General features: G+C 43.8%; 1 pseudogene; it reads right to left on the reverse strand.

Annotated features, from left to right (window-relative positions):
* LOC106566455 (uncharacterized) overlaps positions 1–20,702 on the reverse strand; it is a 51,230-nt pseudogene that overhangs the window by 29,789 nt on the left and 739 nt on the right.

Here is a 20,702-nt window from a genome sequence, read left to right on the forward strand (position 1 = left end):
AGGGGCGCAGGGGACTGCAGACATGAATCACAGCACTCACTGTTGATGCCTGACTTTAGGCATCACGTCATTCAGAGAGGTGAGGGCTGGGACAGGGGTAAGGGGAAAGGGTCTCTGTTCATATGGAAACGCTGAAGTAGTGTCCCTGCTTCTTGTTCTGGCAGAGGATCAGAGTGGAGCGGGAGACTGAGGGTCAAGGCCCTACACTCCCATGAATAACAACAACAACCCATGTGCTGCCAAAGACCCAGAAAGCATCAGCCATCACTGCACTGGGTGCTCTGAGAGGGAGCACTGTTGCACACTGATAATAAAACAGCGCACAAAGTTTGTGCATTTTGCTAACATGAGGAATACATTTTTCTGACATGAGACTGTATGTCAGACATCTACATGTCAGTCTAGAGAGAATGTACAGTGCCCGGGACTCTGTATGCTTCTACAGCTAAAGCCCAGGGGGTTTATCTAGTCAGCACATCTAGACCTACATTATATCAAACTGCTATCAATGAGGGAACTGGAATTATCCATAACACAATCTGCCTTGAGCAGCCAAACATCCATTACTACAGTCACGTGGTAGTGAAGGCTGCTACATGATCTGATACATAGGATTGATTGTATTAGTAATGAAGTACATGGTACCTTGGCTGTGAACCCAAGAGGTGAGCAGCAGGAGGAGGAGAGGGACCAGGTAAAGCCCCATCAGCACTGGGAAGAGGTGGGCAGCAGCACCAGGTAAAGCCCCATCAGCACTGGGAAGAGGTGGGCAGCAGCACCAGGTAAAGCCCCATCAGCACTGGGAAGAGGTGGGCAGCAGCACCAGGTAAAGCCCCATCAGCACTGGGAAGAGGTGAGCAGCAGCACCAGGTAAAGCCCCATCAGCACTGGGAAGAGGTGGGCAGCAGCACCAGGTAAAGCCCCATCAGCACTGGGAAGAGGTGAGCAGCAGCACCAGGTAAAGCCCCATCAGCACTGGGAAGAGGTGAGCAGCAGCACCAGGTAAAGCCCCATCAGCACTGGGAAGAGGTGAGCAGCAGCACCAGGTAAAGCCCCATCAGCACTGGGAAGAGGTGAGCAGCAGCACCAGGTAAAGCCCCATCAGCACTGGGAAGAGGTGGGCAGCAGCACCAGGTAAAGCCCCATCAGCACTGGGAAGAGGTGGGCAGCAGCACCAGGTAAAGCCCCATCAGCACTGGGAAGAGGTGGGCAGCAGCACCAGGTAAAGCCCCATCAGCACTGGGAAGAGGTGAGCAGCAGCACCAGGTAAAGCCCCATCAGCACTGGGAAGAGGTGAGCAGCAGCACCAGGTAAAGCCCCATCAGCACTGGGAAGAGGTGGGCAGCAGCACCAGGTAAAGCCCCATCAGCACTGGAAGAGGTGAGCAGCAGCACCAGGTAAAGCCCCATCAGCACTGGGAAGAGGTGGGCAGCAGCACCAGGTAAAGCCCCATCAGCACTGGGAAGAGGTGGGCAGCAGCACCAGGTAAAGCCCCATCAGCACTGGGAAGAGGTGAGCAGCAGCACCAGGTAAAGCCCCATCAGCACTGGGAAGAGGTGAGCAGCAGCACCAGGTAAAGCCCCATCAGCACTGAGAAGCCAGGTCGGAGGCATGATGAACCTGGAGACCAGAAAACAAAGGTTATGACAGTAGTTAATAGCATAGTTCCTCATTGTCATTACCGGTGAATATTGTCATCAGTGAATTAACTAGTTGAAGCAGTAGGACTACGCACTGCAGATTAGGAGGCACAGTTACATTTACATTTTAATCATTTAGCAGATACTCTTATCCAGAGCAACTTACAGTAGTGAATGCATACATTTCATACATTTTTTCTCCGTACTGGTCCCCCGTGGGAATCGAACCCACAACCCTGGCGTTGCAAACACCATGCTCTACCAACTGAGCCACACGGGACCAGTTCCCCTTTTCTGACAGGCTGCATGTAACAAGTTACCTGGGAAACTCTGGGGCAACTGTCAGATTAGTGTATGAAAGCCAGGAAAGTAAATGTAAATAAGTTTTGCTTTCTGAATAGGCTTGAATAATATTTCTTACACAAAATATGAATTGTGTAGAAACTAGAGCTGCACTTTCTTACATTGCCATGTCAAAGTAAATAAACATTTACAGGACCAAAACCCAAACCACTAATGACAGCAGTAAATGGCAAAGACTAAAGTGAATAGTCAAATAAAAAGTATATTATTCATTTTTTAGAGGTAAACATTCTTATTCATGTTCTCTGGTTACAAACCCAATTCAGATGTCAGTGTTACCCCATTTCCATTTTGTCAGTCAGAGGCAGACTGGCCATAGGACAGTTCGGGCAAATAACAGATGAGTTGGTCCATCTTCGGCTCAGTGGGTCTGTCTAAATTGGGGGTTTTGCACAGAATGCTCATTATTTGGCTAATAATGGGAGCCTCGTGGAAAATAATGGGCCTTTGAGTTAGAATTGCCCGGGCCGATTTCTCGTCCCAGTCTGCCCGTTGTCATTGTTACCACATATCCAAACTCACAGTGACTGGTCGTGTCTCAGTCCACCTGGGGGAATTGAGGAAGTGCTCACCACCACAAGTTTTATAAGTTAAGTGAACTCAATCAGGTGTCAGAGGGAGGTCTCGCCACAGGTTTTAAATGTTAAGCCAACTAAAATCAGGTTTATGAGAGGGAGCTATCTCCACATGAAATTAGATTCCAAATGAGAAAATCTAATAAAAGTGGCTGAAGGGCTGGCGCCTAGCAGTGCACATCATGAGAAAGAGACGTTAAAAGTGATTGCATGGTCGGCCAGCCGGTGTGAGCCCCACTTAGCACACCCTGAGTGGCGCTATGGGAAAGACTTCGGTGAAGAAATGATTCATAATGGTCTGAATAATTGTGCAAATGTTTTACTTACTTTAAATTAAGATCATCCAGCTCATTGTAGCGTCAACAAAAACACAGTTTATTCAATCTCAAATCACAGCCCTTCCCCAAGTACAAATTACAACCAATTTGTTGTAACTCAGTTAAATAAATAAATCATTTGCATTTGAAAAAGTGCATTGAACATCAGTAGTCCTTCATTTCTAGTAAACCTTTCCATCATTATTAAGGCAACCTGAGGTTTGGTCACTTCACATATTATAACGCTAGAACTCCTGTTTCACATCAGACAGCAACAGTATATCATTTGATACAGCATTTGATACAGTTTAGGGTGTCTGTCTGTTTTACCGCTGGTAAAACTCTGTGATAGGTTTTGAACAAAATGTTGGCTGTAGAAGAGCGTAAGAATCCTTCCCTTCTGTTCCTCTGTGGCGTCCCTGGAACATGAGTCAGTCCACCATTTTGTTTGATTCAGAGTAGAATCTCCTGCTCTTCATCATCGTCCGCAGTAGCTGTCTCCTCCCCCTCGTCTTCCTTCTGACGTAATAACGGCGGTTCCAGGTCTGGGCTGTTTTTTGATGGGCAGCAGTATCAACGAGTGAACTTTACCTGGAAGTCATTAGAAAAAGAAGACAGAATTACTGTATGTGAAGACTAGCTAGTTGAAAGACTGACCTTAACCTTTCTGTTAACCTCGGAACCGTCGGCAGAGCTGGCTTCTTTAACAAGCAATTACAACATACCTCATATACCGACAACACCAGGAATAGATTGACAACAATTTGCTTTCATTTTACAGTGTATGGTACCACATACAGCTTACTTTTGGAATAGTAGGTTTTCAGTCCCAGGTGTAAGGAGATACCAGACACACAGACAGCGAAACCCATTCAGTACAGTCCACTCATCCTGTCCCCCATCAGGCCTTCTGCCAGCAGCAGGGTACACACCACCTACAGGGAGTGTACATTAGGGAGAGATGGAAAACACACTTTGACTAAAGAGAGTAGCGGAGGTGAAACCAGGAGTGTTTGTGAGACAGAGGGAGAGATGGTGCATGTGAAAATAACCAATTCAAGTGAGGGAGCAGGTGTGTGCAGAGCAGAGTTTGGAACCGGTTCAGGGAACAGAATCAGAAACAGGAACAAAAGTGATCTATACTGTTCCGGAAACAGAAACGTTATATTAAAAACATGGGAACGGGGTAATAACATTATTTTACTTTCTGGGCATTTTTTTCCAGTCCAAAAAAAATTAAAAAAACCAGTGCCTATGCAAAGCCCTCACCCTGTTACTCAAACGTATTCCACTGTCTGCCTGCCAGATGGAAATCTTTACCAGTGTGTGTGCATGTGTGGGTCATCATGCCCCTCCCCCGTCATCATGCCCCTCCCCCGTCATCATGCCCCTCCCCCGTCATCATGCCCCCCCCCCTTCCGAAGCAATGTCAAGTATCCTACTGACTTTACAAGCGTGATTCAGAAATTAGGGAGAGAGATGGATTAACCTTTTCAATGCTAGTTAAGGATACTATCGTTATTCCGTTTCACATTGGAATTATTAACTACAAAAAGTTAAGATGTGTTTTAGTTTAATTCTGGTGGCGCTCTGCACACACAAGCTTGTTAGCTAGCTAGCTGGTCCAACGTTAAGCCAACTCTCTTAAGTGCAAAGACATTTAAAGTTCCTTCATAGAAGTCCCTCCTCCGTAGGTATAATTCTAACTTATTGGTAAGTCATTTAATGTCGAGCTAAATGTAAAAACAAAAAAATTCAGAGGTTTGAAAAGGAACAGAAAAGGAATAAACCGTTACTTTTTGGGGGGGGGTTTGAACTAGTTCAGAACTTTATTTTGCTGGTCAGAACCGTGGAACGGATCCAAAAAAAGAACGGGTCTGTTCAGAACGAAACGATTGGAAAATAAGTATGGTTCCAACCCTTGGTGCAGAAGGATACAGAGAGAGTGACGTGATATACAGGGTTCTCCTCCATACCGGAAAGTTCCCTGCTATGGAGAGAGCGAGACTGGAGGTCTTTGAGACTAGCAGGAACTCTGAGAAGACTAGGCAAAAGGCCAGTGACCCGCCTATACTCAGTGTGGCCAGAGAGTAGAGCAGGGGAGAGAGCTCATTCAGAGAGTAGAGCATGGGAGAGAGCTCATTCAGAGAGTAGAGCATGGGAGAGAGCTCATTCAGAGAGTAGAGCATGGGAGAGAGCTCATTCAGAGAGTAGAGCATGGGAGAGAGCTCATTCAGAGAGTAGAGCATGGGAGACAGCTCATTCAGAGAGTAGAGCATGGGAGACAGCTCATTCAGAGAGTAGAGCATGGGAGAGAGCTCATTCAGAGAGTAGAGCATGGGAGACAGCTCATTCAGAGAGTAGAGCATGGGAGACAGCTCATTCAGAGAGTAGAGCATGGGAGACAGCTCATTCAGAGAGTAGAGCATGGGAGAGAGCTCATTCACACGGAACAGCTTCTCTGAGGTACTCAGGCTCAGTCCTGCCGAAAGAATCAGATGGAGAGAAATCATTCAGCACTGACACACAAAATAGTGCCTCTATGTCATGCCCAGACTGGCAGGCATGTACTATCATAAACAGGTTAGAGAGCAGAGTAAAAGCCTCACCTTCATTGAAGAGGAAGAGTGGGAGGAGGCCCATGAACATCAACGGCTGTAGGTGGTACATGGTGTCTATTGGGTTCTGGAGCCCTGTGGAGTAGAATGTGGAAGAGGCTGGTGTTTACGGGACTGAATGCCTAATCAGGGAACAAAAAGACAAGTCCAAGACCCAACACGATCAATATGCTTTTTGGGGGGACAATTACTGCTTTATTGTTTTAAAAAGCGGGGAAAAAATTAAAAATGTTTTTTTTTGTAAGTGTCTTTTTTTCCCTTCTCCACACTGAATTCTCATTAAGTGCCATCCAAAAGAGCAACTGTCCAATAACTATGCTTTAAAATGTTGATTTTAAACATTGTGACAATAATGACATCATGAGAAATGGCCCGTAAGTGTTCAGATGAGCATGAGATTCCCTTTTTTCATCCCATCTGTTGAATTATTGTCCAATATGCAGGTAAAAGGCCAATTCTTCCCAACAACAACACAATGACGGTCTGTAACTAGCTTCCATAGGCAGACTGGTTGCCTCCTACATTAACAATGTTCCCGACTTACACGGTTTCCCTAGGTTTGGAATTCTGAGATTAGGTGGTAACTGACCTAGCTCTGCTTTCTGTATCAGGACCTGCGTGAGGGACCACCGGATCCCGCCGATGAACGATGCCAGCAGTACCATGATGAAGCCCTTCATGTTAAACTGGGTCGACTTGAAGGTGAACATGAACAGACCGCTGGCTATCAGAAGGACCACCATGATCAGGTATGGGTTCTGGAGAAACAGGGCGACTTGGGAGGGTCAGAACAGAGGCCGATCAGGTATGGGTTCTGGAGAAACAGGGTGACTTGGGAGGGTCAGAACAGAGGCCGATCAGGTATGGGTTCTGGAGAAACAGGGTGACTTGGGAGGGTCAGAACAGAGGCCGATCAGGTATGGGTTCTGGAGAAACTAGAGGTGAAAGAAACGCACACCTATTTAGGTGAGGTGCTGGCTAGCGGAGTGGAACACTTTAAAAATAAAGGAGAGCCGCACACTCTAGGAGCTCAGATGCAAAAATATTTATGTCCAATGTTTGGACAGACAAGCTGTCTTCATCAGGGTATAATGACAAACACTGTGGGGTGACTAGTTTATATAGTGTCAAAAGACACACAGGTGTCTGTAATCATGGCCGGGTGTGGCCTGATATCATTGGTTAATTCTCATATTAAAATAGCATACAAAAAAACATAAATGGATAGCGTACGATCATAGATACAATGGGTGACGTGTTCGATGACAATGTAACGTAGAGACGAGGTCACCCCCTCTCCTAGGGAGGGGGACGTGTTCGATGCCAATGTAACGTAGAGACGAGGTCACCCCCTCTCCTAGGGAGGGGGACGTGTTCGATGCCAATGTAACGTAGAGACGAGGTCACCCCCTCTCCTAGGGAGGGGGACGTGTTCGATGCCAATGTAACGTAGAGACGAGGTCACCCCCTCTCCTAGGGAGGGGGACGTGTTCGATGCCAATGTAACGTAGAGACGAGGTCACCCCCTCTCCTAGGGAGGGGGACGTGTTCGATGCCAATGTAACGTAGAGACGAGGTCACCCCCTCTCCTAGGGAGGGGGACGTGTTCGATGCCAATATAACGTAGAGACGAAATCGAGTGGTTTGCTTCCAAAAAAATGGGCCCCAACTGGGTAAGTCGAGTTTTACCACCTAATGGTGCTACGATGCTCTGAGATACGTACTTTTAATTCACGCTTTGTTTTACCCACATCATTTTTACCACAGGGACAAGTTATAAGATAAATAACTGTCTTAGTGGAGCACGTGATAACACCTTTGATTGGGATCTGTTTCCCTGTTTGGGGGTGTTTGAAGGATCTACATTTATAAAAGGGCCATTGCATTGAGCACAGCCATTACACTTGTAGTTTCCATCCAGTAGGGGCGCAAATACACGCTGTGCAGGGATATCTTGGGGTGGTCAATCAGAGCTTACCAATTGATCTCTGAGGTTTCTGCCCCGCGAGAATACAACCAAGGGAAGGTCTGAAAACACATTACCGATACTATCATCGGATCGTAGAATGTGCCAATGTTTGTGAACGATTCCCTTCATTTGTTCAGAGCACTTTGAATAGCGGGTAGTGAGAACGCAAGAATGCTTATTTTTGCAAGACTGACCTTGAAAAAGGTCATGTTTTGTTTTGAATTTTCTCAATGGCAATATTAATCTGACCATTTTTGTATCCCCTCTCCTTGAATTTTCTTTGCGTCTCAGCCATATTTCTGTCAATCTGATTGTTTTTTACAAATTCTTTTGATTTGACAGAATTGGCTGTAGGGCAAACGGTTTTTCAAGGGAAGTGGGTGACAACTATCAGCCCTCAACAAACTGTTACGATCATTAGGTTTCCTGTAAAGATCAGTGTATAGAACATTATCTTCACACAAGATCAGAAGATCAAGGAAACTGATTTGACGTGTATCAGATCGCATAGTAAATCTCAGATGTTAAGAAAAGCATGGAACACCTGGAGCTGTTTTGCATCACCCCTCCACAGAACAAAAATATAATCAATATACCGTTTCCAAATAATGATGTTAGGCAAGAGAATATTTTTGAGAGGGTTGAAAATACTGTTTCTCCATGTAACCCACATACAAATCAGCATAGTTAGGAGCCATGGGGGATCCCATAGCAGTACCCTTCGTCTGAATAAAGAAATCATTTAGAAACATGAAGTAGTTGTGTGTGAGTACTATTTCAGCCAATGTTAGAATGCAGCACTGGAAGGTAATTCATCAGGGTCATGTTGCAGAAGAAAATGGTCCATAGCTTCAATACCGCCCTCGTGTGGAATATTTGTGTATAACGACTCAACATCAAACGTAACTAACAAAAGTATTATCAGGGAGAGGATCAAGAGATTCAATGATAGAGATCATACTGCTGGTGTCCTTTAGGAGGAGGGGAGCTGTTCTGAGATCATACTGCTGGTGTCCTTTAGGAGGGGAGCTGTTCTGAGATCATACTGCTGGTGTCCTTTAGGAGGGGAGCTGTTCTGAGATCATACTGCTGGTGTCCTTTAGGAGGGGAGCTGTTCTGAGACCATACTGCTGGTGTCCTTTAGAAGGAGAGCAGTTCTGAGATCATACTGCTGGTGTCCTTTAGGAGGGGAGCTGTTCTGAGATCATACTGCTGGTGTCCTTTAGGAGGAGGGGAGCTGTTCTGAGATCATACTGCTGGTGTCCTTTAGGAGGAGGGGAGCTGTTCTGAGATCATACTGCTGGTGTCCTTTAGGAGGAGGGGAGCTGTTCTGAGATCATACTGCTGGTGTCCTTTAGGAGGAGGGGAGCTGTTCTGAGATCATACTGCTGGTGTCCTTTAGGAGGAGGGGAGCTGTTCTGAGATCATACTGCTGGTGTCCTTTAGGAGGAGGGGAGCTGTTCTGAGATCATACTGCTGGTGTCCTTTAGGAGGGGAGCTGTTCTGAGATCATACTGCTGGTGTCCTTTAGGAGGGGAGCTGTTCTGAGATCATACTGCTGGTGTCCTTTAGGAGGGGAGCTGTTCTGAGACCATACTGCTGGTGTCCTTTAGGAGGAGGGGAGCTGTTCTGAGATCATACTGCTGGTGTCCTTTACAAAGGAGGGGAGCTGTTCTGAGATCATACTGCTGGTGTCCTTTAGGAGGGGAGCTGTTCTGAGATCATACTGCTGGTGTCCTTTAGGAGGAGGGGAGCTGTTCTGAGATCATACTGCTGGTGTCCTTTAGGAGGAGGGGAGCTGTTCTGAGATCATACTGCTGGTGTCCTTTAGGAGGAGGGGAGCTGTTCTGAGATCATACTGCTGGTGTCCTTTAGGAGGAGGGGAGCTGTTCTGAGATCATACTGCTGGTGTCCTTTAGGAGGGGAGCTGTTCTGAGACCATACTGCTGGTGTCCTTTACAAAGGAGGAGAGCTGTTCTGAGATCATACTGCTGGTGTCCTTTACAAAGGAGGGGAGCTGTTCTGAGACCATACTGCTGGTGTCCTTTACAAAGGAGGGGAGCTGTTCTGAGATCATACTGCTGATGTCCTTTAGGAGGGGAGCTGTTCTGAGATCATACTGCTGGTGTCCTTTAGGAGGGGAGCTGTTCTGAGATCATACTGCTGGTGTCCTTTAGGAGGAGGGGAGCTGTTCTGAGATCATACTGCTGGTGTCCTTTAGGAGGGGAGCTGTTCTGAGACCATACTGCTGGTGTCCTTTAGGAGGGGAGCTGTTCTGAGAGTGGTCTAATAAAAAAAGTCAACAAAAGTCGAGAGAGGGGCCGTTACTGCACCAATGCCCGCTACAATAGGGGCCGTTACTGCACCAATGCCCGCTACAATAGGGGCCGTTACTGCACCAATGCCCGCTACAATAGGGGCCGTTACTGCACCAATGCCCACTACAATAGGGGCCGTTACTGCACCAATGCCCACTACAATAGGGGCCGTTACTGCACCAATGCCCACTACAATAGGGGCCGTTACTGCATCAATGCCCGCTACAATAGGGGCCGTTACTGCATCAATGCCCTCTACAATAGGGGCCGTTACTGCACCAATGCCCACTACAATAGGGGCCGTTACTGCACCAATGCCCACTACAATAGGGGCCGTTACTGCACCAATGCCCACTACAATAGGGGCCGTTACTGCACCAATGCCCTCTACAATAGGGGCCGTTACTGCACCAATGCCCTCTACAATAGGGGCCGTTACTGCACCAATGCCCGCTACAATAGGGCGCCCTGGAGGTTTTGTAACATTCTTGTGTAATTTCAGGCAAAGTATAAAAAGTAGCAATTTTAGGGTGTTGAATAGCCAAAAAGTCGTGTTCATCTGACCAGAACATAAATCCCCATCTAGGACAGTAAAGACCGTGTTCTGAAATTGGGCAGTGGGGTCACTTCTGAGTTTCTTGTAAATGGTGTTGTCAAACAGTTGTCTATGACGCTCATTTACATAAACTGTCCTATCCATGAGTACAACCAACCGAGGGAGGGTAAGGACTGACGTATCAGATTGACCAACCGACCCACCCTTATCAGCAGGGAGGGTAAGGACTGATGTATCAGATTGGGTTAGGGTTAGGGTAAATGATGGAAAGATATGTTCTCCTGTTTGTTCTTAAGGAGATGAACAACATCTTTTTCAACAAGTCTGCAATATGTCTCCATAGAGTGATTGTGATTGGCTGGAGGTACAAAATAACTCTTACTTCTAAAAGGAGTCGGAGTATGTGCAGGTGAGCAACCTACATGTTCAGTAGAAATACCACGATTAGGGGAGCTAAAGTATTCTCTTAAATGGATTTTTCAAAAAAAAACTTAAACATGTCTACTTTAACTTACATCTAGACGTTCCGCTAGCGGAACACCGCTCCAATATCCAATGATAGGGCGTGGCGCGAAATACAAACTCCTCTAAAATCCGAAAACTTCCATTTTTCAAACATATGACTATTTTACAGCATTTTAAAGACAAGACTCTCGTTAATCTAATCACACTGTCCGATTTCAAAAAGGCTTTACAGCGAAAGCAAAACATTAGATTATGTCAGCAGAGTACCCAGCCAGAAATAATCAGACACCCATTTTTCAAGCTAGCATATAATGTCACAAAAAACAAAACCACAGCTAAATGTAGCACTAACCTTTGATGATCTTCATCAGATGACAACCCTAGGACATTATGTTATACAATGCATGCATGTTTTGTTCAATCAAGTTCATATTTATATCAAAAAACTGCTTTTTTACATTAGCATGTGACGTTCAGAACTAGCATACCCCCCGCAAACATCCGGTGAATTTACTAAATTACTCACGATAAACGTTCACAAAAAACATAACAATTATTTTAAGAATTATAGATACAGAACTCCTCTATGCACTCGATATGTCCGATTTTAAAATAGCTTTTCGGTGAAAGCACATTTTGCAATATTCTCAGTAGATAGCCCAGCCATCACGGCTAGCCATTTCGACACCGACCAAGTTTAGCCCTGACCAAACTCCCATTTACTATTACAAAAGTTTGATTACCTTTGTTGTCTTCATCAGAATGCACTCCCAGGACTGCTACTTCAATAACAAATGTTGGTTTGGTCCAAAATAATCCATCGTTATATCCAAATAGCGGCGTTTTGTTCGTGCGTTCTAGAAACTATCCGAAGTGTAAATAAGGGTCACGAGCATGGCGCAATTCGTGACAAAAGATTTCTAAATATTCCATTACCGTACTTCGAAGCATGTCAACCGCTGTTTAAAATCAATTTTTATGCCATTTTTCTCGTAAAAAAGCGATAATATTCCGACCGGGAATCTCCGTTTAGGTAAACGGAGGAAAGAAAACAAAGCATTCTGTCGACGCGGGCACGCGCCTGAGTCTCACAGTACTGTAACCAGCCACTACCCAAACGCGCTACTTTGTTTCAACCAGAGCCAGCAAAGCCACGATTCAGCTTTTTGCCGCCTTCTGAGAGACCATGGGAGCCGTAGGAAGTGTCACGGGACAGCAGAGATCCTCTGTAATGGATAGAAATGGCAAAGAAGGCCAAGAAATGGTCAGACAGGGTACTTCCTGTACAGAATCTTCTCAGGTTTTGGCCTGCCAAATGAGTTCTGTTATACTCACAGACACCATTCAAACAGTTTTAGAAACTTTGGAGTGTTTTCTATCCAAAGCTAATAATTATATGCATATTCTAGTTTCTGGGCAGGAGTAATAATCAGATTAAATCGGGTACGTTTTTTATCCGGCTGTGAAAATACTGCCCCCTATCCATAATTAACATCAAAATTGTTGCACTGAGTTGTAGGCACAAAATATAACCCTTTATTAAGCAAGGAGACATGGGCAGGGGTCAACATCCTCTTTTGTCAGGGTTTCTCCAGAAGTAGACTTTGTCCTCGGCCTTGTCTTTTTTTGTCTTGGTTGAATTTCTTGATTTTAAGTTCCTTTATTTCTGTGGACAACTTGTCCTGGAGCGCTGGGTTAGTTTTCATCAGTTCATTGAATATGCCATCATCATCATAATGGGTTCTGGAGAAACGGGGGGACTTGGTGGAGGGTCGGGGGGGGGGGGGGGGTCAGAACAGAAGCCTTGCTTTTGTCCACATGCAGACATTTCACAAAGTGCGTAGAAACAAACTCAGAGGCATTGATTAACGCAGTTTCCTTTCACCGTTTACATAAAGGTAATGGGACTCGCAAAACTACCTTTGCCAACTTATTTGAGAAAAATCCCAAACTATCCCTTTAAATACACAAAGGAAATTAAACTTCCTCCTACCCATTAAAAATATAATCCATTCACTTAATCATTATGGCTCTTAACATTGAAAAGGGAGTGTTGAGGTGGAGAGCTTGTTGGAAAATCAATCAGGTCTTTAGCAATGGAAACTGAGTGTCTAGATAGAAAGCTTTAAAACCCAGGGACATCAACTAGGCAGGTCTTGCTGCCTTTGTAGTAATGAATAAGTCAGTTATCACAAAGATTAATGTTGGAGGGGGTGTGGTAAAGCATTTAATGAGAATGGCCATGTGAAGACCATTCCCACCTAGGAGCTGCATGAGCACAATTATGAGTGTGGGGGGGGGTGTGACTCATTATTAGCCTTCAATACCTGTTCTATTTTTAACACAAGTACAGATCATTGTACTTATTTCCTTCAAAATTCAGCAACATCAAGGGGCATTTTATCACAAAGGCTGGGATTCAATCCGATCGCGGATTTGGACAATGCACCATTTGAAAGTAATTTCCAATTGAGTCGTTGGCAGCGGTTACATATTCAGCATTAACCGTGAATGTGGTCTCTAAAAGAACGTACTATTTTAAAACGTTCCTCGCGGGACAAAGCGAGATCGGATTGAATCCCAACCTAAGCTGTTTTGTGTCGTGCAACACCCATGAATACTATTGGATAAACAATGACCAAGAAGAAACAACAACCGTTATCCTATCTCAGGTGGCCTACCGGCTCCTCTAGTTTAAACACCAATGAGAAGAACAGGATGAAGAGCACAACAGAAGACTTGGTCATTGTGTACCTGGAGAAGACAGCCAAAGACACATTTTAATGCCAGTCATGCAAACCACAGATCAAAGTCAGGTAGGTATACATTGTAAGCGCACACACACACTTACAAGCTGATTGTGATGAAGAAGAAGCTCCAATTGGACAGTCCGATGTCGAGTGCTGTTGCCATGGCTGAAAGAGACAGCATTTTAGGACTGTTGATCAACACACTGCTCTTGATAGTATCACTGATATTTAATAAGCTTTTTTTCTCATCTTATCCAACTGTTACTATGCACCTGCAAAGAAGAAGATAGCTCAGATGTGCGAGTGACTTTTTGAATTTTGAAGGACTGTTGATCACACCATGGCATACTGCTATATTCCTAGCACCAAAGGATTTCATGACATCTATACGTCAATAACAGAGTCAGTGAGAGAGAGATCGGAAGGTGGTCAACAACTGTATGCTTTTGAATGTCAAAAACAAAATCACATATCGTTAGGTCATATTCATTAGACCATTTTGATTCATGACAACAGTAGAGACATTTTGTAACAGTAATATCTGACATTTAAGTAGTTACAGCCTAGATTAGAAGAGAGGAAAATAGGAGATTGTGGCTTCTTATCACAGATTGACTATGCCTTGTGTGATGTAGACCAAGTCCATTGTTGATTATGTCAAGTAATCTGCACTAACAGAAACAACTCAAACCGTTTGGCATGAATACCCCCTAATATCTGCAAAGAGTGCCCTTTAAAAATCAGCCATCGTATGTAGCGATGCACACACTCACCGACTGGGCCAACCTTGGAGAGGTAGTCTGTCCAGTTCACCATAACCAGAGGCTTCCCTGTCCAGCACTGCATGGCCAAACGGGTCAGGGAAGAGAGACAGAAGACGATGGTGAGGTGGACCAGCGTCATGAACAGTGGATAGTGGAAGCACTGAAAGAGACGGAGAGAGGTGGGAACAAGACCCCGCAAACAGTGTGTTGGGCTACATGGCACTGCATGCAATTCATTCTATATATATATATTCATTCTAAAGTTTGGGGTCACTTAGAAATGTCCTTGTTTTTGAAAGAAAAGCAATTTTTTTGTCCAATAACATCAAATTGATCAGAAATATAGTGTAGACATTGTTAATGTTGTAAATGACTATTGTAGCTGGAAACGGCTGATTTTTTTAAATGGAATATCTACATAGGCGTACAGAGGCCCATTATCAGCAACCATCACTCCTGTGTTCCAACGGCACATTGTGTTAGCTAATCCAAGTTTATAATTTTAAAAAGGCTAATTGAATAGAAAACCCTTTTGCAATTATGTTAGCACAGCTGGAAACTGTTGTGCTGATTTAAAGAAGCAATAAACTAAAAAATAAATAAAAATTCTAAGTGATCCCAAACTTTTGAATGGTAGTGTATATACAGTTGAAGTCGGAATTTTACATACACTCATTAGTATTTGGTAGCATTGCCTTTAAATTCTTTAACTTGGGTCAAACGTTTTGGGTAGCCTTCCACAAGCTTCCCACAGTAAGTTGGGTGAATTTTGGCCCATTCCTCCTGACAGAGCCGGTGTAACTGAGTCAGGTTTGTAGGCCTCATTGCTCGCACATGCTTTTTCAGTTCTGCCCACACATTTTCTATAGGATTGAGGTCAGGGCTTTGTGATGGCCACTCCAATATCTTGACTTTGTCGTCCTTAAGCCATTTTGCCACAACTTTGGAAGTATGCTTGGGGTCATTGTCCATTTGGAAGACCCATTTGCAACCAAGCTTTAACTTTGACTGATGTCGCTTCAACATATCCACATCCTTTTCCTTCCTCATGACACCATCTATTTTGTGAAGTGCACCAGTCCCTCCTGCAGCAAAGCACCCCCACAACATGATACTTCCACCCCCGTGCTTCACGGTTGGGATGGTGTTCTTTGACTTGCAAGCCTCCCCCTTTTTCCTCCAAACATAACGATGGTCATTAAGGCCAAACAGTTCTATTTTTGTTTCATCAGACCAGAGGACATTTCTCCAAAAAGTACGATCTTCGATCTTCTGAACGTGGTACCTTCAGGCGTTTGGAAATTGCTCCCAAGGATGAACCAGACCTGTGGAGATCTACAATTTTTCTTTAGATTTTCCCATGATGTCAAGCGAAGAGGCACTGAGTTTGAAGGTGGGCCTTGAAATACATCCACAGGTACACCTCCAATTGACTCAAATGATGTCAATTAGCCTATCAGAAGCTTCTAAAGCCATTACATTATTTGCTGGAATTTTCCAAGCTGCTTAAAGGCACAGTCAACTTAGTGTATGTAAACTTCTGACCCACTGGAATTGTGAATTATAAGTGAAATAATCTGTCTGTAAACAATTGTTGGAAAAATTACTTGTGTTATGCACAAAGTAGATGTCCTAACCGACTTGCCAAAACTATAGTTTATTAACAAGAAATTTGTGGAGTGGTTGAAAAACGAGTTTTAATGACTCATACCTAAGTGTATGTAAACTTCCGACTTCAACCGTACGTGTGTATGTATGCAATTAAATAAATATATTGGGGCGGCAGGAAGCCTTGTGGTTAGAGCGTTGGACCAGTAACCGAAAGGCTGCTAGATCAAATCCCCGAGCTGACAAGGTAAAACTTTGTCATTCCGCCCCTGAACAAGGCAGTAACAAGGCCCAGTAACTAGAATATGCATATAATTATTGGCTTTGGATAGAAAACACCCTAAAGTTTCTAAAACTGTTTGAATGGTGTCTGTGAGTATAACAGAACTCATATGGCAGGCAAAAACCTGAGAAGATTCCTTACAGGAAGTGCCCTCTCTGACAAGATCTTGTTCTTCTTGTCTCTGTTTATTGAAGACTGAGGATCTTTGCTGTAACGTGACACTTCCTACGGCTCCCATAGGCTCTCAGAGCCCGGGAAAAACCTGAATGATATCGAGGCAGCCCCAGGCTGAAACACATTTGCGCTTTTGGCAAGTGGCCGATCAGAGGACAATGGGCTTAGGCACATGCACGTGCTTTATTTTCTTTCGTCTTTTTACCTAAACGCAGATTCCCGGTCGGAATATTATCGCTTTTTTACGAGAAAAATGGCATAAAATTGATTTTAAACAGCGGTTGACATGCTTCGAAGTACGGTAATGGAATATTGAGATTTTTTTTGTCACGAAATGCGCCGTGCTCGTCACCCTTCTTTACCCTTTCGGATAGTGTCTTGAACGCACGAACAAAACGCCGCTGTTTGGATATAACAATGGATTATTTGGGACCAAACCAACATTTGTTATTGAAGTAGCAGTCCTGGGAGTGCATTCTGACGAAGAACACCAAAGGTAATCAAACTTTTCTAATAGTAAATCGGAGTTTGGTGAGGGCTAAACTTGCTGGGTGTCTAAATAGCTAGCCCTGTGATGCCGGGCTATCTACTTAGAATATTGCAAAATGTGCTTTCACCGAAAAGCTATTTTAAAATCGGACACATCAAGTGCATAGAGGAGTTCTGTATCTATAATTCTTAAAATAATTGTTATGCTTTTTGTGAACGTTTATCGTGAGTAATTTAGTAAAATGTTAGCAAATTCCTCCGGAAGTTTGCGGGGGGTATGCTAGTTCTGAACGTCACATGCTAATGTAAAAAGCTGTTTTTTGATATAATTATGAACTTGATTGAACAAAACATGCATGTATTGTATAACATAATGTCCTAGGGTTGTCATCTGATGAAGATCATCAAAGGTTAGTGCTGCATTTAGCTGTCTTCTGGGTTTTTCTGACATTATATGCTAGCTTGAAAAATGGGTGTCTGATTATTTCTGGCTGGGTTCTCTGCTGACATAATCTAATGTTTTGCTTTCGTTGTAAAGCCGTTTTGAAATCAGACAGTGTGGTTAGATTAACGAGAGTCTTGTCTTTAAAATGGTGTAAAATAGTCATATGTTTGAGAAATTGAAGTAATAGCATTTCTAAGGTATTTGAATAACGCGCCACGGGATTTCACTGGCTGTTACGTAGGTGGGACGAAATCGTCCCACTGGCCCTAGAGAAGTTAAACAAATCAAAATGTATTTTACATTTGAGATTCTTCAAAGTAGCCCCACTTTGCCTCAATGACAGCTTTGCACACTCTTTGCATTCTCTCAACCAACTGCATGAGGTAGTCACCTGGAATACATTTCAATTAACAGGTGTGCCTTGTTAAAACGTTAATTTTAGGTATTTATTTCCTTCTTAATATGTTTGAGCCAATCAGTTGTGTTGTGACAAGGTAGGGGTGGTATATAGAAGATAGCCCTATTTGGTAAAAGAGCAAATCCATATTACTGCAAGAACAGCTCAAATAAGCAAAGAGAAATGACAGTCCATCATTACTTTAAGACATGAACGTCAGTCAATCCTGAAAATGTAAATAACAATTTTTTATTTTAGTGCAGTCACAAAAACCATTAAGTGCTATGATGAAACTGGCTCTCATGAGGACCGCCATAGAAAAGGAAGACCCAGAGTTACCTCTGCTGCAGAGAATAAGTTCATTAGAGTTAACTGCACCTCAGGTTGCAGCCCAAATAAATGCTTCAGAGTTCAAGTAACAGATACATCTCAACATCAACTGTTCAGAGCAGACTGTGTGAATCAGGCCTTCAAGGTTGAATTGTTGCAAAGAAACCACTACTAAAGGACACCAATAATAAGAAGAGACTTGCTTTGGCCAAGAAACACAAGCAATGGACATTAGACCGGTGGAAATCAGTCTTTTGATCTGATGAGTCCAAATTTGAGGTTTTTGGTTCCAACTGCCATGTCTTTGTGAGACGCAGAGTAGGTGAACGGATGATCTCCACATGTGTGGAGGAGGAGGTGTGATGGTGCTTTGCTGGTCACACTGTCAGTGATTTATTTACAATTCAAGGCACACTTAACCAGCATGGCTAGCACAGCATTCTGCAGCGATACGCCATCCCATCTGGTTTGCGCTTAGGTGAGATCATTTGTTTTTCAAAAGGACAATGACCCAAAACACCTCCAGGCTGTGTAAGGGCTATTTGACCAAGAAGGAGAGTGATGGAGGGCTGCATCAGATGACCTGGCCTCCACAATCACCCAACCTTTTTTTATTTCATTTTCTATTTCACCTTTATTTAACCAGGTAGGCCAGTTGAGAACTAGTTCTCATTTACAACTGCGACCTGGCCAAGGTAAAGCAAAGCAGTGCGACAAAAAACAACAGAGTTACACATGGGATAAACAAAAAGTACAATGAATAACAATAGATAAATCTGTATACAGTGTGTGCAAATGGAGTAAGGAGGCAAGGCAATAAATAGGCCACAATAGCAAAGTAATTACAATTTAGCAAATTAACACTGGAGTGATAGATGTGCAGATGATGATGTCCAAGTAGAAATACTGGTGTGCAAAAGAGCAAAAAAAGTAAATAAAAACAATATGGGGATGAGGTAGGTAGTTGGATGGGCTATTTACAGATGAGTTGTGTACAGCTGCAGCGATCGGTGAGCTGCTCAGATAGCTGATGCTTAAAGTTCGTGAGGGATATATAAGTCTCTAACTTCAGTGATTTTTGCAACTCGTTCCAGTCATTGGCAGCAGAGAAATGGAAGGAAAGGCGGCCAAAGGAGGTGTTGGCTTTGGGGATTGGGGACCTCAACCCAACAATTGAGATGGTTTGGGATGAGTTGGACCGCAGAGTGAAGGAAAAGCAGCCAACAAGTGCTCAGCATATGTGGGAACTCCTTCAAGACTGTTGGAAAAGCATTCATCGTGAAGTTGGTTGAGAGAATGCCAAGAGTGTGCAAAGCTGTCATCAAGGTAAAGGTAGGCTACTTTGAAGAATCTAAAATATGAAATAAATGTTGATTTAACATTTTCTGGTTACTACATGATTCCATATGTGTTTTTTCATAGTTGTGATGTCTTCACTATTATTCTACAATGTAGAAAATAGTAAAATAAATAAAAACCCTTGAATGAGAAGGTGTGATTTTTCACCTTGAGCATTCTAACCAGTTACCTTTCGGTTACTGACCCAACAGGCTACCTGCCCTAAAATACCATGCTATGTCTCTTGAGGAGTGTGAGCCAGCCTCAGACTCACCTTCATCTGCCACTTGTTAAAAAAAAGTAATGCCGATAGAGAAGACATAGAAAAAGAGGAACAGGCTCACAGTGCGGACTGCCCGGCATAGGACCTGGACAGGGCAAGCCATGGTTCAGGTTCACTCTTCCCCGCAGGAACTACTGCAGGGGCACCATCTTCAAATGGGAGCAATGTACCACGCTGTGCTGAAGGCTGGACAGGGAAAAGGGAGGGAAGAGGGAGAGAGAAAGATGGGAGTAGTTGATAATATAATAGAGAACTGATATAATTTGCTGCTAGCTGAGCATGAAACCTGGTCTCAGAGCATTTCGTATTATTCTGTATGTAAATCCGAGACACTCCATTATGTATGATATGGTACGTTTGGTATCGTCAGAGATACATTTGAGGAGATGGGGAAACTCCATTGGAATTGTATTAACGCTCATGGTGTATGTTGCCCATGCTATGTCAATGGGCAGCGTGGTGCATTCTGGGTGATTCTGGGACTAAGGAGTGTTCTCCTTCAAGCAGTGAACAAGAGTCAATTGGGCACTAGCTCAAAAACCCAACACTAGCATGAATTTTGTCAACAATTAGTACAATATTACAAATCTTTTCCAAGATGTGTGATAATGAACTTGCTATCTGTAGTATTGTATAGTTTTTTTGGAATTGTGAAATTACGTACTTCCGGGGGGGAAAAAAAAAAAAAAATCGCCATGTGTCTCAACTCATACCCTGACTTTGAGGAGGGATTGCGTGATGATCAGTTTAGCAACTGCGTGATGCAGCAAGACAACGTGAATTCGATTGGTCTAGTCTGCTGGGTGGGGCGTTTGACTTTCCTCCATTCATTGCCCAATGGGATTCCTATCTCCTCCTTTCTCTAATATCTCTGGTATGGCTTACATAAGACAGATGGTTACTTAAGGCAAACATTGGGTGGTTTGTTGGGGTGGGCGTATAACGCTTACGTCTAACAACCCAAAGGTTGTGAGTTCGAATCTCATCATGGACAACTTTAGTATTTTAGCAACTTTAAGT

Source organism: Salmo salar, chromosome ssa13 (assembly GCF_905237065.1).
Source record: "Salmo salar chromosome ssa13, Ssal_v3.1, whole genome shotgun sequence".
Classification (NCBI taxonomy): Eukaryota; Metazoa; Chordata; class Actinopteri; order Salmoniformes; family Salmonidae; genus Salmo; species Salmo salar.